Source organism: Peromyscus eremicus, chromosome 3 (assembly GCF_949786415.1).
Source record: "Peromyscus eremicus chromosome 3, PerEre_H2_v1, whole genome shotgun sequence".
Taxonomy (NCBI): Eukaryota; Metazoa; Chordata; class Mammalia; order Rodentia; family Cricetidae; genus Peromyscus; species Peromyscus eremicus.
In genome coordinates, this window is record NC_081418.1 from 54,453,790 (window position 1) to 54,480,159 (window position 26,370).

Here is a 26,370-nt window from a genome sequence, read left to right on the forward strand (position 1 = left end):
AATATGTAGTGTATTCTTATTTATATTCACCCCACTGTATAATAGAACACTAGAATTTATTTCCTGCATTTAATGGGTGTATACTTACTCATGAGATCAATTTTTCCTTCATTCCCTCTTGGCCATTTTTTCTATCAGGTGGCAGTCATTATTATACTTCAAGTACTGTGGGACTGACATGCTTGGGATTCCATGTATGAGTGATATTATATGGTATGTATCTATCTGTGCTTGCCTTACTTTGCTTAACATGACTGAGTTTCTTTTGATTAGTCCATTTTTATTATTAAATTTGTTCTAGACAATTCACCCATGTATACAATGTATATGGACTACACTCACCCCAGACTCTCTCCTATCCATCTTACCACCCTGTCCCACTCTCCTTCCTACCTATGAATCTCTCTGTCCCACCGATGGCTGTTTGTTATGTTTTGTGACCCACTGAATTTAACCAGGGCCATCTGGGTAACTATAGGTTTGAAGATGTCCTTTGGAGACCAGTTGGCTCAGCAATTGGCAAAAAACTAAGGGCCATTATTTCCCTCTCTCCCAGAATCTATCAATAGCCAATAATTCAGCACTAAGACATAGGGCATTTTGAGTACCTCCTTCCATGACTTATTGTCAACAGACCGGTCTTGTGCATGACCAATGTAGGTAATCACAGTTGTGGTGATTGCAAGGTTGCATCAGATCCCGAAGATGCCATTTCTCAGCCCTTCACCCTATCTTCAGGCTCTTACAAACTTTCTGGCCCCTCTTCCACAATGTCTCCTGAGCTGTCTAGTACTCTGACTGCTAAGCCGTGGGGAGGAAGCATCCAGCACTGTTCTAGCTCCCTTTCTCTGTACCTTACAACCAAGATGCATGATGATTTTTTACAATATGATTTTATCTTCTCATTCTTGTGGGCAGCCAAGAGGACTGACAGGAGCCTGCATTGTTTTGGGAGCTTTTGAGACATTCCTAATCTCACACAGGGACTAGGGACTCACTGCTCTTAGCAACAACACTATCCAGCCACTCAGGGTAACACTCTTCAGGTTCTCTTTTGTACTTTTTTATTTGGATTATAAGACATTAAGCTTCCACGTGGCTTCTTTATGCTCTCATTGTCTTGGTTACTCTTTCCCCTCTTCCCACCCCACCTCCTGTTCTCCCTCTCTGCTTAAACCTTCCCTTCCCCAGTGTTTCCCTCATACTTTCTTTTACCTGTGTTGTGCTATTCCTTTCCTTTAAAACAACCCCACTCATGTCTCCTTCCTAGTTTCTTGGCTTCCACAGTTACCCTGTGCTAAACAAACAGAACTAAAGAGTCAAAGTTAGGATCCACAGATGAGAGAGAACATTCAGTCATGTCTTCCTGGGGAAAATTAGCACAGTAGATTTTCTTTTAAATCCAGTAACAAAGGTGGTCGCTCCTTCCAGTGTAATTTCTCTGGGGCACATGAAAGCAATATGTGTACATGCTTCACACCTTGGTCAGCAGAGGATACTTTTTATAAAGTACAGCTGCTTACTTTTGCATTTACACATGCCACATCTGACCACTCTCTGGCTTAGTAGAATTAGAAATATTTCCTGAAGAAACTGTGTGCCCTCCCCAGAAGGATGGTCATACCAGGAGCCATTTCTGATTCACATGAACTATCTGCTGAGCCCTTGAACATTGAGCGCCCTAAGGGATAGCCCCAGTGTTTCTATTAGCTCCTTCATGTGACAATACCTGACTCCTTGATCTTCCTCAGGTCATTGACTCAAAGGAGGCCTGTCCTGAGTCTGTCCTGGTTCCTGAGTACTTTTCAGAGGGCTGGCTGTGAGGCAGGACTTTTCGCCACATTTTGTACTAGTCATGGGAGAGCCATGAACAGAGTACCAGAAATAATGAGGCAGAACATTTGTTGGCTCCTAGTCTGAGGGGAGACTCAGAATGCTCTTGACCCTGCCATAGGAAGCACTAGAGGTCAGGGACCCCCTGGTCAGGTAGAGCAAGGGATTGGAACTGTGACACAGCTCATGTGTTTGCTCTGAGGCTCCCACATCTGTACTGTGGCTAACCCTCTATGCTATGGAACATCATCTTTCACATGGCTCACTGTCTGTATGGTGGCTCACATGTCTAGGGCACGGCTTATACCCTTTACTGTGGCCCACTGACTATGGCACAGTCACTGTGGTCTATACCATGGCTCATCATCTGCCACATGGCTAATGTATCTTTACCATGACTTGAGCACCTGCAGTATGGCTTATGTGTCTGCACCATGAGTTACATGTCTGTAAGGTGGCTATCACATCAGTAGTGTACCTCACATATCTGTCTTCCAACCTTCTCATCAGCTTAGCAGATTTTCATTCTCAGTGGTTTCCTCACCATCCTTTGTCAATAAAAGTAAAGCTTAAGTTGAGGAGATTCAGGGCAATTTGAAGACACATAAGAACTAGTGGGAAGTGAAAGGCTACTAAAGTACTTTCTCCCCAGAACCTACAAACTGCTTCTTTTAGGTGGGTTCTGAAATCACAATATTTTGCCTGCACAAAGAGAGGCTGACAGACTCCCATGAGCCTCCTGCTTACCAGGAAAGGCCTTTATACCTGGGCCATTTGTCTGTTCCATGATTGAACCACAAGAAAGAAGCCCAGAAATCCACAAATGTTTCCTTCCTGTGTAGTTCTGCCAAGTATAATGTTTTAGGAGAGGAGCGGTTGTGGTCCTTCTGTCAGATCTTCTAGCTGCTTGTCTTGCTTATTCAAGTTTTCAGTTTGTTAAATGATAACAATATGCCATTCAGCTAGAAGGTTCCACAGAAGACCCTAAGGCACCATCACTGGCTGTATCCAGCCTGCTTTTAGCTTGTGGAATGCACAGGTTCACATCACTGCCCACTGACGGACAGTACTAAGCTATGGATCCTCACACTCTACTAGGCTGCAGTCATCTTTGTAAACCTCTCTGGCCACCACAGCAGATATTCTTTCATCTCTTAGCATGTGAATCTTTCTTCTTGTTCTTTTTCTTTTGTCCTGTTCTTGGATTTATATGTATGCATCTAATGCACCATGATGAGTGCTAGGCAGACACAGAACATGGCCAGGCTCAGGATATAACAGTGACTGCCCCTCTACCTGCAAAAATGCTGGTCTTTCCATCAGGTGCTCTAACTTAGCAAAGTTCCCAAGTGATATCTACAGGTCCTTATGCCCATGTGCCCCAGAGGAGAACAAGCAGGGTCCTCACTGGATCTCTTGATGAGACCAGCATTGACTCTCATTAGCCTGTCCTCACTCATCTGTCCTAAAACAAACATCCACAGCATCTCATGACTCCCCTCCTAGTGACATTGCCCCATGATGACTGAGCACACACTATCAAGACTTCCCATAGACTGTTTACCTTCACTAACCCATTTCTACATGCATATGTGGTTGTAGAACTTGACATAGCCACAAGCTCAGTGCTCTAAACCAGAATAGAAACAGCTGACCCAAGAGCCACCATCTATACAGGAGTCCCACATAGATCAAAAGGCTCATATCTGAATGCAAATATGCACACTTTAATTCTTAAGCCCTGCTCCTTCCCCTCTAAGCATAAGGGATATTCTCTGTCTGTAAGGATGGAGCAGGACAGCTTTCACCAACAGTTACAGGCTTGATAAAAGAATTGGCCCAGCCGGGCGGTGGTGGCACACGCCTTTAATCCCAGCACTTGGGAGGCAGAGCCAGGAGGATCTCTGTGAGTTCGAGGCCAGCCTGGTCTCCAAAGCGAGTTCCAGGAAAGGCGCAAAGCTACACAGAGAAATCCTGTCTCGAAAAACCAAAAAAAAAAAAAAAAAAAAAAAAAAGAATTGGCTCAGCCCTGCATCTGAGTAACTACAGAGGACACAAGGTGGCCCCATAGCCAGCACTTGCCAGCTCTCCCAGTACTACATTTGACCATGTATCACCTCCAACATTTTTTTCATGTAAAATAAAATAGAATACTGGTGGCTGAGAGGTGGTGGTTCCAGTCCAGATGAAGCACAAACTTGCCAAAAGTCTCTAGATCATTGAGGGAAAACAAAACCACTCACCCCTGTATAACCTTCCATTGCGTGAGGCCAATGAGACTGGAACTCCTTAGGACAGCATGGCCATCTCTTCATTCATTTGGGCTATTCAATAGGAACCTGGGATGGGGACAGGGCAAGAGAACAGATACTACGTCTGTGAACTTCTTGTGATGTAGCTGCCCATATTTTTCATTTCTTTTAGTCTTTATTCACACTTTACTATTGATTCATCATCTGTTTATTTTTGTAGTGTTCTAGCTAAAACCCAAGGCCTCTAGTATGCTAGGCAAGCACTCTGGTATGGTGTCTCATCCCAACTCAAGCTTATGTGTTATAGTTTAAAGGTAGTAAGAGGACAGGAGGGAAGACAGTTTTCAATTTCTTTTGTACTCATATCCCAGAGGCAGGAGATAGCATCCTGCATATTTAGTGATATCAAGGGAACCATGCTGGTAAAACGAGTAGCTGAAATGATGAGGCAGTGTGTGAGGTTCAGACTTCGGGCTCAGGAAACTGTCATGTGCCTCCTCTTATCAAATCTGATGGTATCTATGAGATGAAGTGCTGACAGAGCTGCATGTGAGGTGGTTCCAATGGAGGAAAGCCTCCAGATGCTTCTGCAAAGCAAAGCATTTCAATGGACATTTGTGCATGGGTCCAACATTTAAACTGAGGAAGATGTATTACCACCTGTCTTCCTGCTCCCATGGCTGAAGGTCGCAATTGAGAGAAGACAGACTGACTGTGAGCTGCTTCCCAGAGAAATGCCTCATAGACAAGCCGTCTGCTATTACCCCAAGAACCTCTGAGTGAATTTGAGCAGGAGACAGCTTGAAGTAAGGGTGGACCATGCTCAGGGTACTGAGTGCCTGGGCACCCTTTAAGCTGTTCAGACTGAAGTAACACCAGTTCTCTGTGACCTCACATAATGGTTACTGCCATAGTGACAGATGCAGTCTTGGCCTGAGGGCAGTTCAGTGTCTGCTATGAAGGAGCATGGGTAGGTAGGTAAGAAAAGTTTGTGTAGTGTTGTGGGTTTGACTGTACCCCAATTTCAGTGTTGTGGATGATGGCCTAGTCAGCCCTCAGTATGATGTACATTGAGCTAGAGGATTTGAAGGTTGTGAGAATAATGCAGCACTTGAAGTGTGCTTTTTCTACAAGACAGGTCCTATGACAAGAAGAGGTATTTGTGAGCAGGAATTGGAGGGGATATCTACACAGAGATAAGTCAAGAAATGACACTCTCTGCACACCATAGAGAGGGGCAACAGGATGAATTCACCCAGCCCGCACCTCTTTTAGCTCTTCAGGCTCCAGACTAGTAGAATTTGAAGCTCTGCTCTCACACCCATGCTGGTGACATCTTTCATGCTTAGCAGCCTTTGAACTGGGGAAATTCTTCAGGAGTTCTGCTGTCTGGCCCTCCTGAGGGACCGAGGTTCTACTCAGCAACAACCTTTACATTTGTGCTCTTGTGTCCACTTCAGAGTGACCACAGTTATTGATCTAACAGGAAACACCTTTCCAGCAATCTTCCTACCCATCTACTTTTTATATTCACATATTTAAGTTATTTATATTTGATTTAGCGTGTGTGGCATGTGTGCTCATATATGTGAATTCATGTGTTTTCAGAAACGTGCGTACAAGGAGAGGTCAGAGACCCATCTCAGATGTCTTTTATTCTTACCTTATTTTTTGAGACAAAGTGACATGGAGCTCAAGACAGTGCTAATGAAACCTCTCTCACTGGTAATCTTCCACTGTGCCTGGGCAGTGGGGTTGGCATATTGTGGGAAAGTGTGGCCAGTCAATTTTTCATGCAGTTATTTGGGAGGAAACTTAGCTGCGGTAAACCTAGGAAAGGACAGATACTCCTATGAGTCCATGAACCTTAGGCAATGTGGCTAGCTCTGCAAAATTATCATAGGTTATTTTATTCTTCAGTCACATCTTTCTCATTTATTTGTTAGGGAATCCATTTATTTAACTATATATCATTTACCTATCCATTTTGTGGTGCTGAAGGCCAAACCCAGGGCCTCTGGCATGCTATGCAAGCCCCGTGGCATAGAGCCTTATTATAACTCAAGATTAAAATTTAATGATGGTAAGGACCGAGGCTCAAAAATAAAGTTTTCAATCACTTTTGTTCCCTGTCCCTACTTGCAATAAATGGCACCCTGCAGTGTTAATAACCACTAGAGCACCATGTTGATGCAGCCTGCCCCGGTCTAGTGCATTAGACTGCTGGAAGGTGAACCTTTGTTGTTTCCCTTAACCATCTGTGACATCTGTCATAGGAGCTCGCCAGGGCAGGTAGAAAAAGCTCCATAGGCATTTTGTTGGAATGCTCTGGGGGGGGGGGTGTCTCTCTACTTGGAAACAGCAATCTTTATACATGTGCTCATGGGCCCTCTCCAGTGTAAGCAGTCATCGATGTAACAGGAAACTCTGTTCTCTCCTCACTGTTTTGTATTTAGATTTGTATTATATGAATTGTATTTTGACTCTGTGATGTGTGTTTTTGCAGATTTCTGAGTACAGGCCAATGTGCTTGTGAGCACACCTTTCAAGGTCAGGTATTGCATCAGACTATGTTCCTCTACAATTCTCCATCTCACTCTTCTTGAACCTAGGTCCAGACTGATGAAGCAACTCTAGCATGTCACTACCTGAGGCTTGTGGGCTTGGCACTGTTCAGGACAACACAGGCCTTCCTTTATCTGCTCAGTCATCTGGGAAGGAACTTCACCAAGGACAAATAGTTACAAGAGTCTGAGATTCATGGATGTAGTGCTCTTTGCATAATGCCCCTAATTTATTTTAGGCTTTATTCATACTTTATTAACCTACTTTTGGCTTGTTGTGGGTCTAGTTCAGGCTTCTGGCATGCTATACAAGTGCTTTGCTATGGAACCACATCCCATCTCAAACTGGCAGCTTAATGATGATGGAATTCAGAGTTTTAGTTACTTTTGTGCATAGGCCCAAGGGGTAGTTGATGTTACCTCTCAAGTTTAGTGACAATGAAACCAGACTATGAAAGCAGATGAAATGATTGCAGCATTTAAGACTTGGACACTTAGGGTAAAGCAGTAGTATCCCTCCCTACATCCTCCCAGGGCTGATGGTACCTCTCAAGAAAAGAGGGACTAGATCTGAAGGACATTTGAGATAAGCCTCCTGGCACTCCTGCAAAGCACCTCTGAGGCCACATATGCATGAGCTGAATGAGAGAAAGCATGACTATACCAGACTGGGAAACACCCTCAAGCCTGGATATACTTTGATATCTCCATAATGGAGATCAGGCACCTGTGACCTCACAGGGGATCACTGTCATTATTATGGGTGTGGTCTAAGTCTGAGGGTATCAGAGTATTCATCGTTGATCTTGGATTCAGGCTGTGTGTGGCTTGAAATACATCTCAAATTTCTAGATTAAAGACCTGATCTCATATCTGTGCCTTATATTTAAATTGGATGATATTTTTTTCTTTGTAGTATCAGTAATCTAACAGGACAGGTGGAAAGGTAGAGATAGCAAGGACCATAGGAATGCATGCACAGGGGCTGTCCATTCAAGAGCACGTGGAAAGGACATCCACTATGTCCGGATCTGGTATAGAACTGAAACGTAAACTCTGGGAGATTTTGAAGTTCTGCTGTTGTTGCTGACCTCTTGTGACATTCTATCAAGGCAGGCTACCCTAGAAATGGTAGGTGGGAAGACATTTGCAGGGTCCTGAGTTCTGGGCTGCCTGTTTAGTTTTGGCAATCACCAGCAAGAACTGGTAAGATTTCAGTTAACATACATAGAGAGCTGGGAGAGAAATCTAAACCTCAAAGAAGCATGAGCCAAACACTGTAAGGCAAAATAGCCTGGGACAAAGCCCTGACCGCAGAGAAGCCTGTGCCAGACTCTGAAGGAGTCTAGGCTCCTTCGACTTTTTTCACTATAATTCTTCATATCCCAGCTGAACATGATTCTTGGTACTTCACCTGAGAATAGCTTGGCCAGCTTTGCCACTCCAAGACCACTGTGACCTCATTCTCGCTCAATAATCGTGATGTTTTGACACCTAGTCATGACCTCACTTTTGCCTGCTTGTTCCTCTGCCCAGGCTCTACTCAGGAAGCAGCCCTCTTGGGTCCTGACTGTAAGTCTGATATAGGATGTGCCCCCTCCTTTACTTTAGCAAAGTGCTACCATCGGCTCTCTCTGTATACTTTATATTAGTCGCCTTGTTAACTGACCTCAGCTTCACTCCCAGGCGGGATCTTTCTATATGTCCTCAGGTTTGTGAGATTTGTGAAGTTTTTTTCTTTTTCTTTTTGGTTTCCTGGAAGAGAATAGTAAAACACCTGCTTATTCATTGCCAAAAAAATTTTATTCATTGGTCCTTATGCTTGGACTATACAAAATTTCCTTCCATCAAATACAGGCACATCTAAAGCCTGACTCCAAGGAAGGTATGACACAGTACCCCCACTCACACTGCTGTCCACAACCATAACTGTTCTGGGCAGCTTTTTTCCTGAGCTACTGGTTTCTCTACTCTTTTATTAGGCCATGCTATCTGTTTCTGGCTCCTAAAACACGTACGCGTTCTTAAGGGGAGAGTTGAGTAGTTTTGTGTGAGTGAACATCAATCAAAGGTTCTGTTGTCCTAACCTAAACTATTTACACCCAAATCTCCTTAGATCTTTCATCTCTCTAAACATCTAGATGCATCTTGAAGTATACCTTTATTCATTTTTTTATACTTGTTTAGTTACTCTGACTCACTTTTCAGAACTGCTCCTAGCAATTAAGAATTTAGTGAGAAACAATACAAGGAATATTAACTGGAATTCACCCACCCATCCTCTATTCAGACATGTGCTGGGGCCATGAAGTGAGTCCAACAGGAGAAAATTCAGAGGTTGAATTTAGCTCTTGAGAGAGGAATTTTTACTGTTATCACTCGTCAGGCTTTATTAGGCTTTGATCAATTTCTAATTAAAAAAAGCATGAATCCTCGAATGACAAGGGGAAAAGGTGATTTCTAAGTGAGGCATTGAATGTCTCATCTCTAATTCCTACTCAGTCAAAACAAATCAGAACTCAAACCACTCAGTAGTAATTTTGCCCTACACTTTTCTCTTAGGTATGAGCAATCCCAAAAGTTCCCTTTGAGTTTTTATGCTACTCCTTGAGATCATTTTGGGAAAAGAAATATGCTTCAGATGATGTGGTTCAAAAATGACTAATGTTAATTTCACTTCAGACTCTATAGATGTAATTTTATATTATTCACTTGAGATTTATTACTTTCAGATTTCTGCTTTTGTATTGCATAGTAATTGATCCCATATTTCTCAGATAAACCAGTAACACATATATCATCATAATACAGTATAATTCTGTAAGAAAATAATTTGCATGTGTGAAATACCAAACATAAATTTATTTAATCAAATACCTTTAGAAGACAGGAAAGGAGAGAGGAGGAAGCATGATTGATTCACAATAGTAAGATCAAGTTCATACCTATGACCAATTAATAGAAATGCCAGTTTATCAGAAAGCATGCATTTCTGTTTTGTATGTTTAAGTTTGTTTCCCAAACCAGATATTCATAAACAAACTCTAGTTTTGTTTTATATTTCCAGATATCATATAAATTATGTTTATGCTTAAAGCAGCTACAGAAATACAAAACTGGAGAGGCTTCTTAAAAAACCCAGCTCCTAATTTTACATATAAAGAAATGGAAGGAAAGATCAGGGAGAACCTCACAGTGTCTAAGCTACTTTTTAGTCTTTTGAATGGCATTTGCCTGATTCAAGTGGGATCATATTTCATACACACAAGACTCTGTTCATGCCCCTCCCTGACTTGAACCAGGGTTTTGTCAGACATTAAGGAAACAGAGAGAGTAATACCTGTCCAGTGAATATTCTTTTCCACCAAGCTTCTTTTCACACAACTAGTAACAACCACCCACTATTACTTAGGAAAATGGTTGACAGTCTCTGCTGGATCTCACCAAGGATTCTCCCTCCTTTGCAGTGTGTGTCTGAACTCACACCTTTCATTTGGTGTTTGGGTGTTGTGACACAGACACGGACTATGATGTCAAGTGGTGGCTGCACTTTCCTTTGTCAGCTTAGTCGAAGGGGACTTAACAAGGAGCCTGGGATAAGGATGATATGAGGGGATGGTTGTCATTCACTGCAAAGAAAGCTGGCCTGGAAGGTCAGTCTGTGCTTTCACTCTAAATGTGTTACTTTTTACATGATGGCGGGCTAGCCAACAGAACTTCCTGGAACCAGTGTTCTGAGAACTTGGACTAGATGACTACTTTATCACTCAAAACTTGAGGTTGAAATGTAGATAGTCAGTGTCTAGGTGGGGTTAGTGAGGTTGGTGAGTGGACAAATGTCTTCTAAAGCTTGATGACCTCAGTCCAAGCCCTGGGATCATATGGTAGAAGGACTGAATTAACTCCATACATTGTCCATCATTTCTCTCTCTCTCTCTCATTCTCTTACACACACACACACACACACACACACACACACACACACACACACACACACCCCTTCCTAAATAAATGGAATGGAATGGCTAGGTTTTAAAATATGAATATCTATATGGATTGTGATAGCTGCACATATATCCATGTATCCTAAACAGTCCAAATTCACACAAATTGAAAACATTTTGCCAAATATTGGTGAGAATGTAGAGTTCCCAGAACTTACATATTGCAGAAGACTATTTAAATTAGTTCACTCATTGTAGAAAACTGTTTGGCAACTTAAAATGTATTTCTAACTTACGATCTGGAGGTTAGCTCCTGAGGATACTCATTCTAAATGAGTTCTTATATTCAACAAACACATGACAAGACTGTTTAAAGCAGCTCAGCTCACAGACTACATTATATAACTATGCAAAGTTTCGAAAAAAAAAAGAAAAATATTTCTGTGGTCATAACTCTCAGAATAGTGTTTTTTAATCTGGGCTAATTTGAGTAAAAGTTGTGAGGCAACTCCATGGGCCTTTCAAATCCCCTATTGGGCTAGTTCTACAAGTATGCATGTATAAACATTCCCTGAAAATGTGGGTACTGTAGTGTCTCTAAAGCATCTGCTGAATAATGAAAAATAAATCAGGCATGGTGGCACACACCTTTTATCCAAGCACTCTGGATGCAGAGGCAGGCAGATCTCTACCAACCACAATGAGTTCCAAGCTAGCTAGAGCCACACAGTGAATCCCTGTCTCAAACAAACAAACAAACAAAGAAACAAAAATAGTTAGGGAAAGCAATAAGCAAAAAATAAAAGAAAAAGAGAAAGAAATAATTATTGGTAGAAACTAAATTCTGTCTGTGGACAGAATTCTCCCTGTAGCCAGTCACTCCACTTTTACTGGATTCAGTGATCTCTAAAGTTCTCTGCAGATGAGACAGTCAATGATTGTTTGAATAAGAAAAAAAATGGAGGGTGAAAATTTTGGAATGGCTGAGTAAAGTTAACACAGACTTTTATAGCCCAATATTATGATTGTCAATGGGCCCATTAACAAGAAAATGATACTAACCATAAAAACCCTAAATTGCTGCGTCAAGTCCCCACTTTCCTCACCTGAGAGCTACGGTTACCTGGTGCATCATAACACTGACTGTAAATTAAGAAATTCATTTTACTTCTGTCTTCAGAGACCTGTGCTTCAAGAGGGTGTGTTGGAGAGGATTTTACAATTCAAATTTAGTGGCACAGAATTTTACTACTCTGTGATGCTGCTCCCTTCGATTGCAATCAGAAAAGCACTCTAGTTTACAGATCGTCTATGTGTAGCTACTGGAAGTACAGAGATTCAGGCTAAACTCTGGTTCAAATGTCTAGGCTCTTCTGTGTCAGATAAAATCAGCAGCCACTGCACTGGCTTATTTGGTGGGAAGCAAGGTGCTGCCATCCACACATTAGTGGAGCCTTGTCTTTTTCCAGGAGATTCCAGCAGCATTGATAGAAGTCTATATCATTTGCTATTGTTGTGATAAAACACCATGACCAAAAGCAACTTGGACAGGAAAGGGTTTATTTCATTTTATAGTCCATCGTCCGGGGAAGTTAGTGCAGGAACTCAGAGCTGGAACCTGAAGGTAGGAGTTGAGACAGGGACTATGGAGGAGTGCTGCTTACGGGCTTACTTCCAGACTTTTTATAAGAAAAAAAAAATCTGCTTTCTTATGCAACTCAGGACCACCTGCCCAGGGATGATACTCTACCAGTGCCACTGTAGGCTGGGCCTGCCCACACCAATGATTAATCAATAAAATGACCTCAAGGTGCCCACAAGCCCATTTATGGAAGCATTTTCTCAATTAAGTTTCTCCCCCAGATAATCCCAACTTGTGCCAAGTTGAAGTAAAAACTAGCCAGCTCATCATGTTTTGCAAAACATTATAGGATTGGATCTTCTAATGTGGCATGCTTATTCATGTGTGTGTGTGTGTGTGTGTGTGTGTGCAAATTTGTGTGCAGTGTGTAAATATGTCCTTTAAATTAAGATATAAATCATGTGAAAAAGAAAAGGATATTATTGAGGTCATAACATATATTTAAGATGTTATTTTTCCCTTCATTTAATACTAAAACACAATTCCCATGTCATAGTTTAAGAAAGGGAGGTCCTATGGATATAAACACTGAGCCATTGGCGTGACTTAGGATTCACCTAGGTTGGACTGACTCTGTGTCTTTTCTCTTTCTCAGCATCTTTCTGCATCTTTCCTCTGTAGAAAGGGGTATTATAATTTGCAGGATGTCAAGAGTCATCCATAATTTAAGGGCCTGAAATAAATTCTAGATAAGTTATTTAAGAGATAGTATGCCTTGCTTTCCTTTCCTACGAATCAAAGATATTTCTTTTGTGTTTTATTTTCTGTGATGGAGTTATGGTTTCAGTCCTAGCTATTCTTGCTTTTAGTATGACTCCTCTTCCTGAAGTTACTGACAGGTCTCACAGAGTTGGTAAGGAGTATCAGCTTGTCTAGTATCCATCTCACTGGACAACTTAGGCCACAGCTGCTGTCATCCAGAGCTCAAGATACCTTTAGTGGTGACTTGAGTCTCCTACTTCTTTGACTTGCCTTATCTTAAGGGAAAAGCTGGAGGGTTTATCTGGTCACATTGCCCTTCTTTACTAGTGGCCCTTTCCTACTGCATGGATTCATGTATGCGCTTTGGAACAGGACTGAAGAGAATAAGGACAAGACTTTACTATTTTGTTGCTTTCTAGTCTCTCTTCTGAGGAATGTCTAAGCTTGTAGTTCTGCTGGTTTTCTATGTTAAACCTCACTACAGAAACTTAATAGTCTGAGAAAAGTAGGATGGTTAGATGGTATTAAATAACACATTATTTCACATAGTTTTAATGTTTCATAGGTTGCTTTTGGCTCTCTGAATTGGTTATACGTAACACTCCTCCCGTAGATGTCATGAAATGGAAGCTAAGGTTTGGAAATCCTGGGGAAAATGTATATTCTGTGAAATGTTACATATTAATGTTACATAAATAACACACACACACACACACACACACACACACACACACACACATATATATAACAAAATGCTGAAGTCACTCTCTGCCAAGCGTGTTATCAACATTTAGCAAATTCTTATTAAATTGGACTAAGTTAAATATTACAAAAGAGATAATAAATACATTGTCATCAATTTAGGCGTTCTGAACATGGATGATGCGGAGGTTTGGATGAGAATAGATCATGTAGGCTCATATATTTGAGCCTCAGTTGGTAGAACCATTTGGGAAGTATTAGGGGGTATGGCCTGGTTGGAGGAGGAGTGTCACTGGGGGTGGTCTTTGAGATTTCAAAAGACTTGTATCATTCAATGTATGTTCTCTAGCTCCTGCTTGCAGTTCCGGGAGCTGAACTCTCAGTGGTGGCTTTAGTCATCTGCCACCTGTTACTTCTACTTCACCATCATGAACTCTAACCCTTTGAAACTGTAAGCTCAAAATAAACTCTTTTCTATATGTTTCCTTGGTCATGATGTATCATCACAGCAACAGAAAGGAAACTGGCAGGGAAATATTTTTAAAAAATCACCTTGTTGGGGGGCAGGCTTTTAAATTCCAGATTTCTAGGCTCCCTCAAGTTTAAATTAATGCATCTGAGGACTCATCATTGAAAAACTTAAAACAGAAGCAAAAAATAATCCCTCATATAACTGGACACACTTAAGAACTCTGATTTAGCTGTTCTGATTATGCATATTTGATATTACCTTAGGAAAAGCAGAGTAGGAGCCTAAGAAAATGAGACATTAAAAGAGACATGTTAGCATTAGAAAAACTGAGACTATATTTGAAAATTCTTAGAAAATACTTGAAATATAAAATTGTGAGCACATATTGCATTTACTTCAGGACAAAGAAATGGATTTGGGGGTTCATGGAATATTTCTTCAGAGATACATTGTCTCTTTGACTTTTAATTTCATTAGATCAAATGGAATTTGATGTAATTTATTTTAGCACTAAGATTAATTTGCACTAATGTATTAAATCCCAAACCATTTGAACTTCAGCATTGTATGTTTAATGTTGAAGTGGAGGTTTGTTTACTATTAAAAGACTTTCGGGAGTTTAAAAGCTAATCTGAAAGGTATTTTTTAGAGATAGAATGCCCTCATTTAAAAAAGTGCATGGTATCTAAGGCTTGTTTTGAAATTAGACCTGTGTTGGTAATTTTAGTCATATGTCATTGTAGTAGTAGAGGAGGAAGCTTGAGGATATAGGGTAGCAAAGAGCTCAGGATAATACAACTGACTTCTTTCCCTTTGTGACAATTGGTTGTAATTTATATCACTCATGCATAGATCCAAATGCCCATGACTAGACATTATTGGTAGTAATTAGAAAAATGGATCAGCAAACATGACTTTGGCTTGGGAGAATTTACAGTCCAGGGAAGGGGAGAGACACAGACATGCTTCAGTACAACTAAGTGATATGGCAGCAGTCCAAATGGATCATTACATGAGACATTCAGCCATGTTTAAGAAAACAAAAGCCTGTTTCTCTAGAGATATTATGAGTGAATGAGGCCTTGAAGGCTGTCTAGGAGCTGGGGATAGGATTAAAGAATGAAAATTCATGAAGAAGGTGTAAAGGCAGGGTGATGAAGTCATGGTTAATGATTGTAAAAGTATGTTTAACTGGGTAGAATGACAGGTTACTGGGCCAAAGATGTAGAGATTAGTGTGGATTTAAGAAGGTCATAATACATCATTTCAATGACAATGATAGTCTTTCCTAGGACAGGAATCAAGACAGGTTATTAAACAAGAGAGTGGTACAACAGAGGGAGGACTATGTATGGTGTACTGGTTAATTTCTATTGTCACCCTGATGCAACCTAGGGTGTCCTGGGAAGAGGAAATCTCCATTAGAAAATGCCCAGATTAGAATGGCCTATGACCATTTCTGTAACAGGTTAACTAATGATTGATATGGGAGGGAGGATCCAGCCCAATGTGAATAGCACCATCGTTAGGCATGTGGGTCTGGGCTGTATAAGCAAATTTGCTGAGCATGAGCCAGAGAGTGAGCCAGTAAGCATCCTTCCTCTGTGGCGTTGTCTTCAGGTTCTTCCCTTGAGTTCCTGCCCTAAGGTCTCTCAGTGATGGACTGTGACCTTGAAGTGTAAGCTGCAACACACCTTTGCTCCCCTGTGTTGTTCTAGTACTGCAACAGAAAAGAAGTTAGGACCTAAGGGAAGGTCCAGATAGCCTCTGTGGCAGAAGAGGAGTGTTTCTATGGAAGCAATGGCAGAGGAAATGAGAAGACGGTGGTGACTAAGAGGCAAAGGAAATAATTAGAAACAGCAGGGCTTGGCATCAGAAAACTTTCGTAGTTTGATTTCTTTGAAAAGCAGATGACCCTGAGACAAAGGTGTGAATGGAGGAAGCATAATTCTGGATGGAGACATAGAGATATGGAGGATGCCGAGGAAAAGGTGTTGCATACAAGGCTTTTTATTAGAAGACACAAAATTCACACATCTATTCAATTTTGAAAGGGAACTCACAACAGACCAAAGTAATAATTGTAGACACATCCAACTTGGTTACCCAATATATTTTATTTGGGGTTACTAGCTTGAATATGGGGGTCATTTAGAAGAGCAACAACACTAAAAATCACTAACAATCACCAGCAACACTAAAAAGCCCATTATACCAACATGAATGATGATACATGAAAGCTGTATTCTTGGAGTTCTTTGTATATATTGTAGGCAGCTAGACATGCCAGAGAAATCTTTTCAAAGATTAGCTGGTCAAAACATCCTGCTTCAGCTGTAGCTTTTCTGGTAGTCCCCGGTGATTCTTTCAAGTTTCAACTTTTGAAGTTTGGTTACTTCCCGAGTCTCATGAGCCTCCCTCCTCCATACTGAAGGGGATGTTTTAATTTCGAGGAAACTATTACACAACTGGATGGAGACATGGCCTATCAGTGCTACATGGTGACCTTGTGACTGCTGCTGAACCTTGGGGAGATATTCCTGGAAGCGAGGCAACACAGCTTCCTCTGGGGAGTGAGACACTGGAATAGTTTTACATTTTCTTCAATTGTCAAATTGTGTAGTAGTTAGTGTTTGCTTTCAGAATTCTTGGCAGCAACAACCTAAGTAAGGGAAAAGGGAGTCACTCTGATGGAATATATTCATAGTAAAAGAATGTATTCCATCCCAGCAGACAAGTCATCATGATTTGATTGGCTTAGTCTTTGTTGGTAGGAGCATGAGGTGGCTGGTCACACCATGGTAGCAGACAGGAAGCAGAGAGCTCCAGTGGAATCAAGCCATCCCCTAGTGATCCAAACCACACCATCCATACCCTTTGCTGAAAAGGTTCTACAACCATATAACCATCAGCTGAAGATCAAGTATCCAAATACATGAGTCTGTTGGAGAATTTTGAATTCAGAACATGGCAGATGGAATCATGAGAAGTTCAAAGTCATCATGGATTGTTTTAATGAGTTTGTGGTTTGCAAGAAAATGATATAGCTAACAATTGCCAAATCTACTCCCGAGGCAAAAGAGGGAGGATAGTAGCTTCAGGAAGACACAGGACCAAAAATAGAAAAAGAATGGATTTTGGAAGTTCTCTGTTTCCAGAAAAGGAGCAATTGAAAAATGAAGAGAGGAAAATGGAGAGACAGAGAGGAGAAAGAGAAAAAAGTAGAAGAATATAGCTTGAAATAACTGATTCCTTAGGCTGTTCGGAATGCATAGTAGCCACACCATAGTTTAGATTGATGTCTGAGGGAATGGGGCAAGCTCTTCTTCCTCTGAGGTGAGAGGGAGGGAAACTAGGCTGGGAAGGCTTATGTAGAAAATATTTAGATGGAAGGAAGCTTAGTTGCGGGATGGTTTAGTGTCTGATTGTTTCTTTTCTCTGTGCAATCAGAAATAAGGATGAGGCTAATACGGAAGCTTAGTTGCGGGATAGTTTAGTGTCTGATGGTTTCTTTTCTCTGTGCAATCAGAAATAAGGATGAGGCTAATACAATGATTTGTCTTCCTCACAGATACACAAGAACAGAAAACATCTGTTGACTACTTGATCTTCAGTATTCAACAGTATGGCTGAAAAGTAAGACTCCCCCATAGAGTTGAGATGAATGACTAAATTAAAAATGGATCATACTCTATTTAGACTCAAACTGTACATCTCTACATGATATGGACTCAATAACTTAAATATTAATTATTTGCTCTATAGTAATGATTGAATAAATAGATGTGCACTATATTTGGTACACAGAAAATACAATGAAAGGTAATAGGATATTTGTTAAATAGCTCTGATGTAAGAAAGCAGAAAGCATACTTTAAAGCTTCATTTCCGATAAGTGATTCTTAAATGTTGTAATTTGCTCCAGCAAAACAAGAGCTCATTGCTGGAGCATGGAGAATTTTCCATCATATTCAGAGAAGTGCACTGATTTTTCTCCTTCTACCTGAATTAAATGTAGCACCTGACGTTTTAAAGGGATGTTATTCAATGCTGTTAGATTTTAAAAACTTTACTAAATGTTATCCAGTACCAGGAGGGATAGCTAATTTCACAGAAAACAGATTAATATACAGCTGGTTTCCGAGATGGAAGAGAAAGAGCAGAAATCAATAGAGTGAGGTTTAATCAAGTCAAATGGAGAGTGATTCACCAGGGAAAGATCAAATATGAAGGAAAAAAAAGTATAAGGCGGAAAACTGTAGATCAGAAGTTGTTAGTGAGTGTGTGTGTGTGTGTATGTTTGTGTGTGTGTGTGTGTATGTATGTGTGTATGTATGTGTGTGTGTATGTGTGTGTGTGTGTGTGTGTGTGTGTGGTGTGTGTGTAGGGGACAGAGAGAGGCAGAGTCCATGTGATTGTTGTCAGTAAATTTGGTGTGAGTTTAAAATGGGATGCTATTGCCACAAAAAAGCGACTACCATGTAAGAAAGTATTAAGGGATTCTTCTTAGATATGACCTGGGGATAAGTGTCCTCTTTCCTCTCAATATTGCAAGGACCACAGATAAAACACTATATCTAACTAGTCTATGGTCTTTAGTTGATGAGTCTCAAATTAGTTGTAAGATTAGAAAAACAATTACAGAAACGTAAAAGTAGCTGATGTACTAGGAGTGTTATATCACACTCCCAGTGTCACACTACAATGAGCTGTTGATCTTCCTTACATAGGCTGCCTCTTAACCTCTCAGCCTCCCACTGTAGCTTGACTGTTTCTCTTTCCTCCATCTGTTTTCTTCCCTGTTCTAGTTACATAAGTCTACCCTGTCAATTCAGGCCAACCTGAAATGACATCCTGCTGATGAAGACTTTCTTCATTGCTCCCATTGTCCTCCATATCCCATGCTACCTGCTGTTAGTGATCCCTTTCCTGAGGAGCAGATTGAGGTGGGAGGAAAGCACTACAGTGGCTATCAAGGGTGTGAGCACTCCAGGGTTGCTCTGGGCAAAGCTGTATCTAGATATTTCAAACCCAGCCACATTTGAGAACTAAGAAAGTCCTGACGCAGCTTCTAAGAGCACAAGGTAGAACATACACTGTATGAGGTATGTCTCAGGAAGAAAGACAATGCTTGGGAAATGAAGGATCTCCACAGGACTCCTTGATTACACATATGCCTGCCCCAATATCTGTGTACTGTTTGTCAGCTCCAAATGCTTGGTTAAACATCCCAGAAGGCAATAGCAGACAAGCAACACTCACCTGCTCAGTGGCTTGTTTTTTGTTTTTGTTTTTGGATACTGAATTCAACACCTCAACTAGTACCCTTGTCTAGAGGCTATATTTACCAAGGGATACTGTGACACTGGGAATATTGCTCCTTCCAGTACATAGGATACCTTTGGGACATAGTAACTCATATAACAAGCAAGAGCTCTGGAGAAGTTTGAGGCCACCCTGACTTTTGAGTCATAGAATCCAGCAGAGCATGTGTTGGTGGTGCTGATAGTTCACAGCAGATGTTTGTGTGGCTAGTTAGGAAAAGCTTAATAAGAAATCATAACACAGGCCCCTGTAGTTTGAAGCAAGTTCTTGCCAACTGCAGCAAAATACACATCATTTTACAACTAGTTCCTTGCATGTTATTGGGCGGCGATATGCACTGAAGCATGGATCACAAAGTACCAAGTGATTATGATCGGAAATACTCTTCTCAAGACTTTGGAAAGACATTCTCCTTCTTTATCATGCAATTTCCTGATTGCAGATTACTTATATTCAAATAGTAAGAGAACTATTTATTCTGGCAGTTGTCAACAATTAGTGTATCCCTGGCCCTAATATCTGTTTATTTGGCAAATACAAATTTTCTTTGTACATTTTAAGTAGTTTGCCAAGTTCAGCTCAGATTTAAACTCTCTGTATAACAAGGTCATTGAACTATATTAATTCTAAGTAGCAGAAATTCTCTTAAGATGTTTCAGCAAAGGTAACACAGCACTGAATAGTGTAAAAGTGTATCTTGGCAACTGATGAGTAACAGGAACAACTGTGCCAGGAAGAGTATGCATTTGGGATTTTCTCTGATTCTTTATCTGTTATGATTTATTTTCAGTTTTACTTCTCTTTCTCATGACTCCCTCCTCTCAGCTCTCTTCTTCCTTTCCTGTTTAGACTCCTCTGTTTTCCATACCTCTTTAGGTATTCCATCTATTACAGTCTAAGGCTGGACTGTCATTTGCTTTCAAAATCTTTGTAGTAAAGCAAACCTGGTTGATCTGAACTGATTTGCAAGTCTAGATGACCTAGGGCAGGGGTGTGCTCACTGCCTCAGGTGTTTTCATCCAGTTGACTGTGTTTCATGAATTGTCGGAGCATTTGCTATCAGATTTTTGTTACTGTCTCATACAGGTTTAGGTTGTATGGTATTGGAGGAGACAGTTATCGACTGTAAAGAGGTGGTTAGATGGATAGGAGGTGAGGGCTAGAGAGGAGATGGCTGGATAAGAAGTATCTATTAGGTATTTATTCACTATCATCAAGAGTGGCCTTTTACTCCTTTAAGATGGGGCTCCTTAACAGCGTAGAAAAATAAGAATCTAGAATATGCAGTCAAACGCTCTACTACTGAGCTCTGGGAATCCAATCAATGAGAGAGAGGAGGGATTCTGCAGGCAGGGAATGTTGAGGTCATGATGGGAAGAAGTGCAGAAATGACTGGATACATACACTATTGGAGGCCCATGAACTGTAGTGGCTGTGAAACCCCCGGGGGACTGGACTAGGCCCTCTGGATATGGAAGATGGTTGTTTGGCTCGAACTGTTTGGGGAACGCCCAGGCAGGGGGATCGGGATCCATCCTTGGTGCATAGGCAGGCTTTTGCGAATCCGGTGCCTGTGGTGTGACACCTTGTGCAGCCTTGGTACAGTGGGAAGGGGCTTGGACCTGCCTAGGCTCAGTGTGCCGGGCTCTGCTGGCTCCCCATGGGAGACCTTGATTTGGGGGGTGTGGGGATGTGGGGTGGCTTGGGAGGGAGGGCTGGGAGATGGGAGGAGGGAGGAGGGAGGAGGTGGGGTCTGTGGGTGGTATGTAGAGTGAGTAGAAAATTTCTTAATAAAGAAAAAAAGAATCTAGAATAATCAATTCTCAATAAAAACTGCTGAGCAGTCACCCTTTAGTTCCATTGTCACTACTCCTCTCCACCACCTCTGGGGATTACAGCTTCCAGTTGTCAGCCTACCCATTGTCAATTCCCTCTGTTTCCTACTTTTGCCTTTATTGAAATGTGGAGTTCTCACTTGGTATAGGGAACTCATTGCAGGGTTACATGTGTTAGGCTGCTTCAGACAGCATGATTGTCTAGTGCCATTGACCTTGTCATCAGTGCTCATCTACTTCTGGCTTACAGTTTTCACCTTATCTTCATCATCATCATCATCATCATCATCATCATTATTATTATTTACATTTACTCTCTCCTCTTCTCCCTCCCAACCGTTCTCATTCTATTTCTCTCTTTTTTTAATCACAGAAATGTCAGTTGGGGCTGGACTCCACTGCTCTGAATTTCGATTCATTGTGGTTTTCTCTGCCAGTATTCATCTGATGCAAAGAAAAGTTTCCTTAATGAGGATTGAGGACTAAACTGATCTGTGGCTATGACTTAGGGTTTCCATTGCTGTGACAAAACACCATGACCAAAGTGCAAGTTGGGGAGGAAAAGGCTTATTTGACTTACACTTCCACATCACTGTTCATCATTGAAGGGAATCAGGACAAGAACTCAGAAAGGGAGGGAACCTGGAGGCAGGAGCGGATGCAGAGGACAGAGAGGAGTGCTGCTTACTCGCTCACTCCTCAGGGCTTGCTCTGCCTGCCTACTTACAGATCCCTGGACTACCAGCTCAGAGATGGCACCACCCACAATGGGCTGGCCTATCCCCATCAAGTCAGTAATTAAGAAATGCCTTAGAGGCCTGCCTACAACCCAGTCATATGGAGGCATTTTCTTAATTGAGGTTCCCTCCTTCAGATGACTTTAGTTTATGTCAAGTTGACATAAAACTATCCAGTGCTGGGCATAAGGAGAAATATTTAGGATGTAGTTAGGGATTATTCTGGTTGGTAAGTCGCAGTTGTAGATTCTCCTTTAAGATCCTTGACTTCACTAGCCCTGAATAGTTGGCTAGATTTCCAATACCAGACATGATTTCGCTTGGTATTCAGGTCTTAAGTTTAATTAGGGAGTCGTTGTTTACTACCAAGGCATGCATGCTACTACTTTACCTCTTTTTAATGTATCATGTCATGCTTATCTTTGTTGTGGTACATAGGCATCACAGCTGGGTAGGACTGTTGGCTGATACCCTTCTTTGGAAGCTTGTATGGCACCTTCTGGTATCATGGAAGCTAGTCTTTAGAGAGGAGGCTTCCAGGGCAGTTACAGCTTCGAGGCCTCTGGATCATGTTCTGCAGTTTATGGTGTCTTCAACAATAGGGCCTTATCTTCCACCTCTGTGAACAACCAAGGGTAGTAGCAATAGCATGTTACATTTTGAGAGTCTCTTGGATGGCCTTGACCAACAACCTACAAGAGGAATTCTTATGACTTGTGTTGAGATTTTAGTAGTCTTTGGCTCATGAGATGGGGCTACTGTAAGCCCAGATGGAAAAATTTCATTTAAACTATATATGTAAACTTACTTACTGATTTATATATATTATATGTATTTTAGATAGATAGTTAATATGATTTCTTATGACTTTCTCAGACATCTTTATTGTTAGTTTATCCTTCTCCCTCCTTTTTTTGGTTTATTCCCCTCTCCTCCATAATTAGAGCCCCTTTGTCTTGTTTATCCTATTTCCCAATTCAGATGATTTGTACCCTGGTATTCCCCTCTCTTCTGCTCTTTCCCACCCCAGCTACACTCCTTTCATACTGCTCTGATTTCTGCAGTTACTCCAGAATATGTACTCACATCTAATGCCTGTAATGGCTAATCATTGTTGTTGACCTGACACACCCGGGAAGAGGAAACTCAATTGAGGAATCGCCTCTATCAGATTGGTCCATGGCCATATCTGTGGGACAGTTTCTTGATTGCTAATTGCGGTAGAACAGCTCAGCCCACTGTGAGTGGTACCATCCCTAGGCAGGTGGGTCTGGACTATATAAGAAAGGTATCTGACCAAGCTAGAGGAAACAAGCCAGTAAGCACCATTCCTCCATAGTCTTTGCTTCAAGTTCTTGCCTCCTGGGTCCTTCCTTTGTTTCCCTGATGATGTACTATAACCTTAAGCTGAATAAATTAATTTTTTTCCTAAGATGCTTTCAGTCATTTTGTTTTATCACAGAAAAAGAAAAGAAAAGAAAAGAAAAGAAAGAAAGAAAGAAAGAAAGGCAAACTAGGACAATTTCTATCATATTTTAAAGAGCAAATTATTCCAATCTTGCAAGCCATTTAAAGCTGGCTCTTATAACCAAGATATTTCATTTTATTTTGAAAATATATACCTTTTTTTGTACTAGGACATGAGGACATGGGCAAATATTTCATTGTCTATATAAAAAGAAAATGGAACAATGATCATAATGGAAGACTGTAGTCAGAGCAGTGGACCATGGATTTGTTTTCCTGTCTTCTAATTTACATGTTTTAGGGTCAATGAATTCAGATAGACTACTTATTTTTCCATTTGTTTAAATTGGCTTTGCTTTGTATTTAATTTCTGAATTATAGAACATTTTTAAGTATTATAATTTAAAATGAAATAAACTCAATAATTTAAAATGTTATGTGTTATAAAAAAAAAACCCAAACAACCCAACAACCAAGCCATCACATCCATCCAGTATGGTTAAATACATAATTTGCTTTAAAATAGTTTTATGTATACTATAGTAATTCATAAAAATCAGCATGGGAATAACTAAACAAATCATTTTCAATAGGCTTTCCCTTCTGAATACTATTTTTGAAACCCTACCAGGATATAAAGGAAATTTGTATTTAATAAAGAATTAGAAAGAGTGATTAGGGATTTAGCTAAGTAAATCAGAGAGGATTTTAAAATATGAATGAAATGCCATCAACAGCCTTTTGTAGAAAAATGTTAATAAAGTGTGCTGAGAGTTCGGCAATACCTTGCGCATCTTAAGTGCTGTGGATTCTTTTTGGTAATGATGCTGCATTATAAGAAGAGTCAATATTTGGATGACGGAAGATTAAACAATAGATTGCCTGAATTGGCACTATTCATTTGTTTTGCAGGATAATGTGCCCTGAGTTGAGATGCATATATTAATATTCATTTTGCATTTTGAAATGCTAAATTAGGCTACGAATCCAGACTCAAATATAGCAATGCAAATTTTGAAACACCATAACTGACATTTCAGGGGTCAGGAGACAGCAAAATCTGTGAAAATCCAGGAAGTTTTACCTTCACTTGCTCAGTTTCAATGGGCTACGTGCATTGTCACCTGCTAAAGAGAGTGGGGAGTGGAGGGAAAGGGAGTTAGTAGCTACAGGAGTCATTGAATAGACTCTTCACAGTGAGATGGCATGCTGGACCTATCCTATGCGATATACGTTGAGAAGCATATCGGTAAATGCATTTATCTGGAACCACCAGTCCCAACCACAGACCTTTAGTGGTGCCATTCAGGCTCCAGGTGTTTCTCCCAATCAGTGTTTCCTCTATCTGCTTGCAGTACTGACTGTTAAACCTGAGGCCCTGCACATGCTAGGCAAGCATCTTACCACAGAGCTAAATCCCTCTACACTTTTTAAGTAGTTTAATGTTTAACGTTGAGATCCATCATCGAGATGACCCAGCTCATCTTGAACTTGCTCTGTAGCTCAGGCAGACCTTGAGCTTGCCATCCTCCTGTCTTCTGAGGTTGCAACCTTGTGCCACTAGTCTCCAGTGCTTTCTTTGGCTTCTGTCCCTGAAGACTGGATTAAATTTTGTGTTTACTGTTGTTTTAGCCAATAATAGCGTTATATGCAAATGTGTTTACAAACAATGTATTGTTTAGTTTGATAGTCTATGAATTATGAAAATTACTTCATTATATACATGACTTGAAATTTTTTTCTCACTCAACAACTTAAAGGTTCATCCATGCTGATGCCGGTACTACACTTCACATTCACTGTTGTACAGGGTTCTAATTCACGAATATGTCATAATTTGTCTGTTCCTTTGTCGGTGAGTGCTGAGACCCTTTTTTAATGTTCAGAACTGTGAAAATGCTCTGAGGGATGCTCTTGATACATATGCTGGTGGATGTATTTCTGTTTTGTGCTCCAGTTTCTGTTCTGATGCTGTTTGATACTGCCTCACATTTCCACCAGCTTCTACACAGGCTTTTCAGCTCCTTCTGTGTAGAGGAAATGAGTTCTTATTTAATTCAATTTAGAACTGGGTGAAAAAGGATAAAACTATATATATATTATATAATATATGCATGTTATATATACATAGGTACACACATATATTATAACAATTTTTTATTGAATTTTTTGGAATTTCACATCATGTACCCTAATGCCATTCACCTCCCAGTCCCTCCATATCCACCTCTCACCCCTGCAGCATGCCCCCATGAAAGAACCTCCCCCCAAAATTAATTAAAAACAAAACAGAACAAACAAAAAACCCCAGTTTGCTCCTGCATCTTTTCAATATCTCTTCATTCATCCTAGTGGCATTGGGAGCCGTGGTGTGTCACACAGTATACCAATTTTTTCCAATCAGCTCCACCCATAAAACGTGCATTGCAATGAGTCATTGGTCTGGTTCAAGGCCTCTGACACATCATCATTACTGGACCCTCACCGAAATTCTTCTCAGATATACTTCTGTTGCCCTGAGTCATGGAGATCCTGTGGTTATCATTCTGCAGGACCAGTCCCTTCATGCACTCAAGCAGGTCATAGATAAGGTAGATGTTAGGGTAGACCAATCCAGGGCCCAGGATATAGGTCTGGTTGGTAGCTGAGTTGGTGGTAACAGGAGCTACTGACATCAACTCACCCTGGCTCTTACAGTGCCATTAATCCATATAAGGCCCTAGGCAGCAGTTTGGGCTTGGATGACACCATTGGCCCCCTGAGTCAGCACAGGCCACCCAGATCAGCATAGTCCTGGTGGTAGCATGGCCCTCAGACCCCAACATGGTCACAGGTTGCAGTCTAGACTTTTGGCATCCAGGTGTCCCTTGGTAGCACAATGAACCACAGATATCG

The 26,370-nt window shown here is 40.9% G+C and overlaps 2 long non-coding RNA genes across 3 annotated transcripts in view; one reads left to right on the forward strand and one right to left on the reverse strand.

Annotated features, from left to right (window-relative positions):
- Positions 1–3,970: 3,970 nt before the first annotated feature.
- Positions 3,971–10,142, reverse strand: LOC131905802 (uncharacterized). The gene is made up of 4 exons (XR_009378041.1): positions 9,990–10,142; positions 8,319–8,404; positions 5,749–5,915; positions 3,971–4,172 (listed from the first exon to the last, which is right to left on the reverse strand). It is a non-coding gene; the product is annotated as an uncharacterized LOC131905802 (long non-coding RNA).
- The window catches only part of LOC131905803 (uncharacterized), a 40,591-nt gene continuing 19,226 nt past the window's right edge, over positions 5,006–26,370 (forward strand). The window contains exons 1-3 of one of the 2 annotated variants that reach the window (XR_009378043.1): positions 5,006–5,059; positions 17,683–17,747; positions 18,920–19,274. This is a non-coding gene — a long non-coding RNA (uncharacterized LOC131905803). Of the gene's footprint in view, positions 5,060–17,682; positions 17,748–18,919; positions 19,275–26,370 lie in introns of those variants that run through there. The other variant, XR_009378042.1, reaches the window with a different exon arrangement.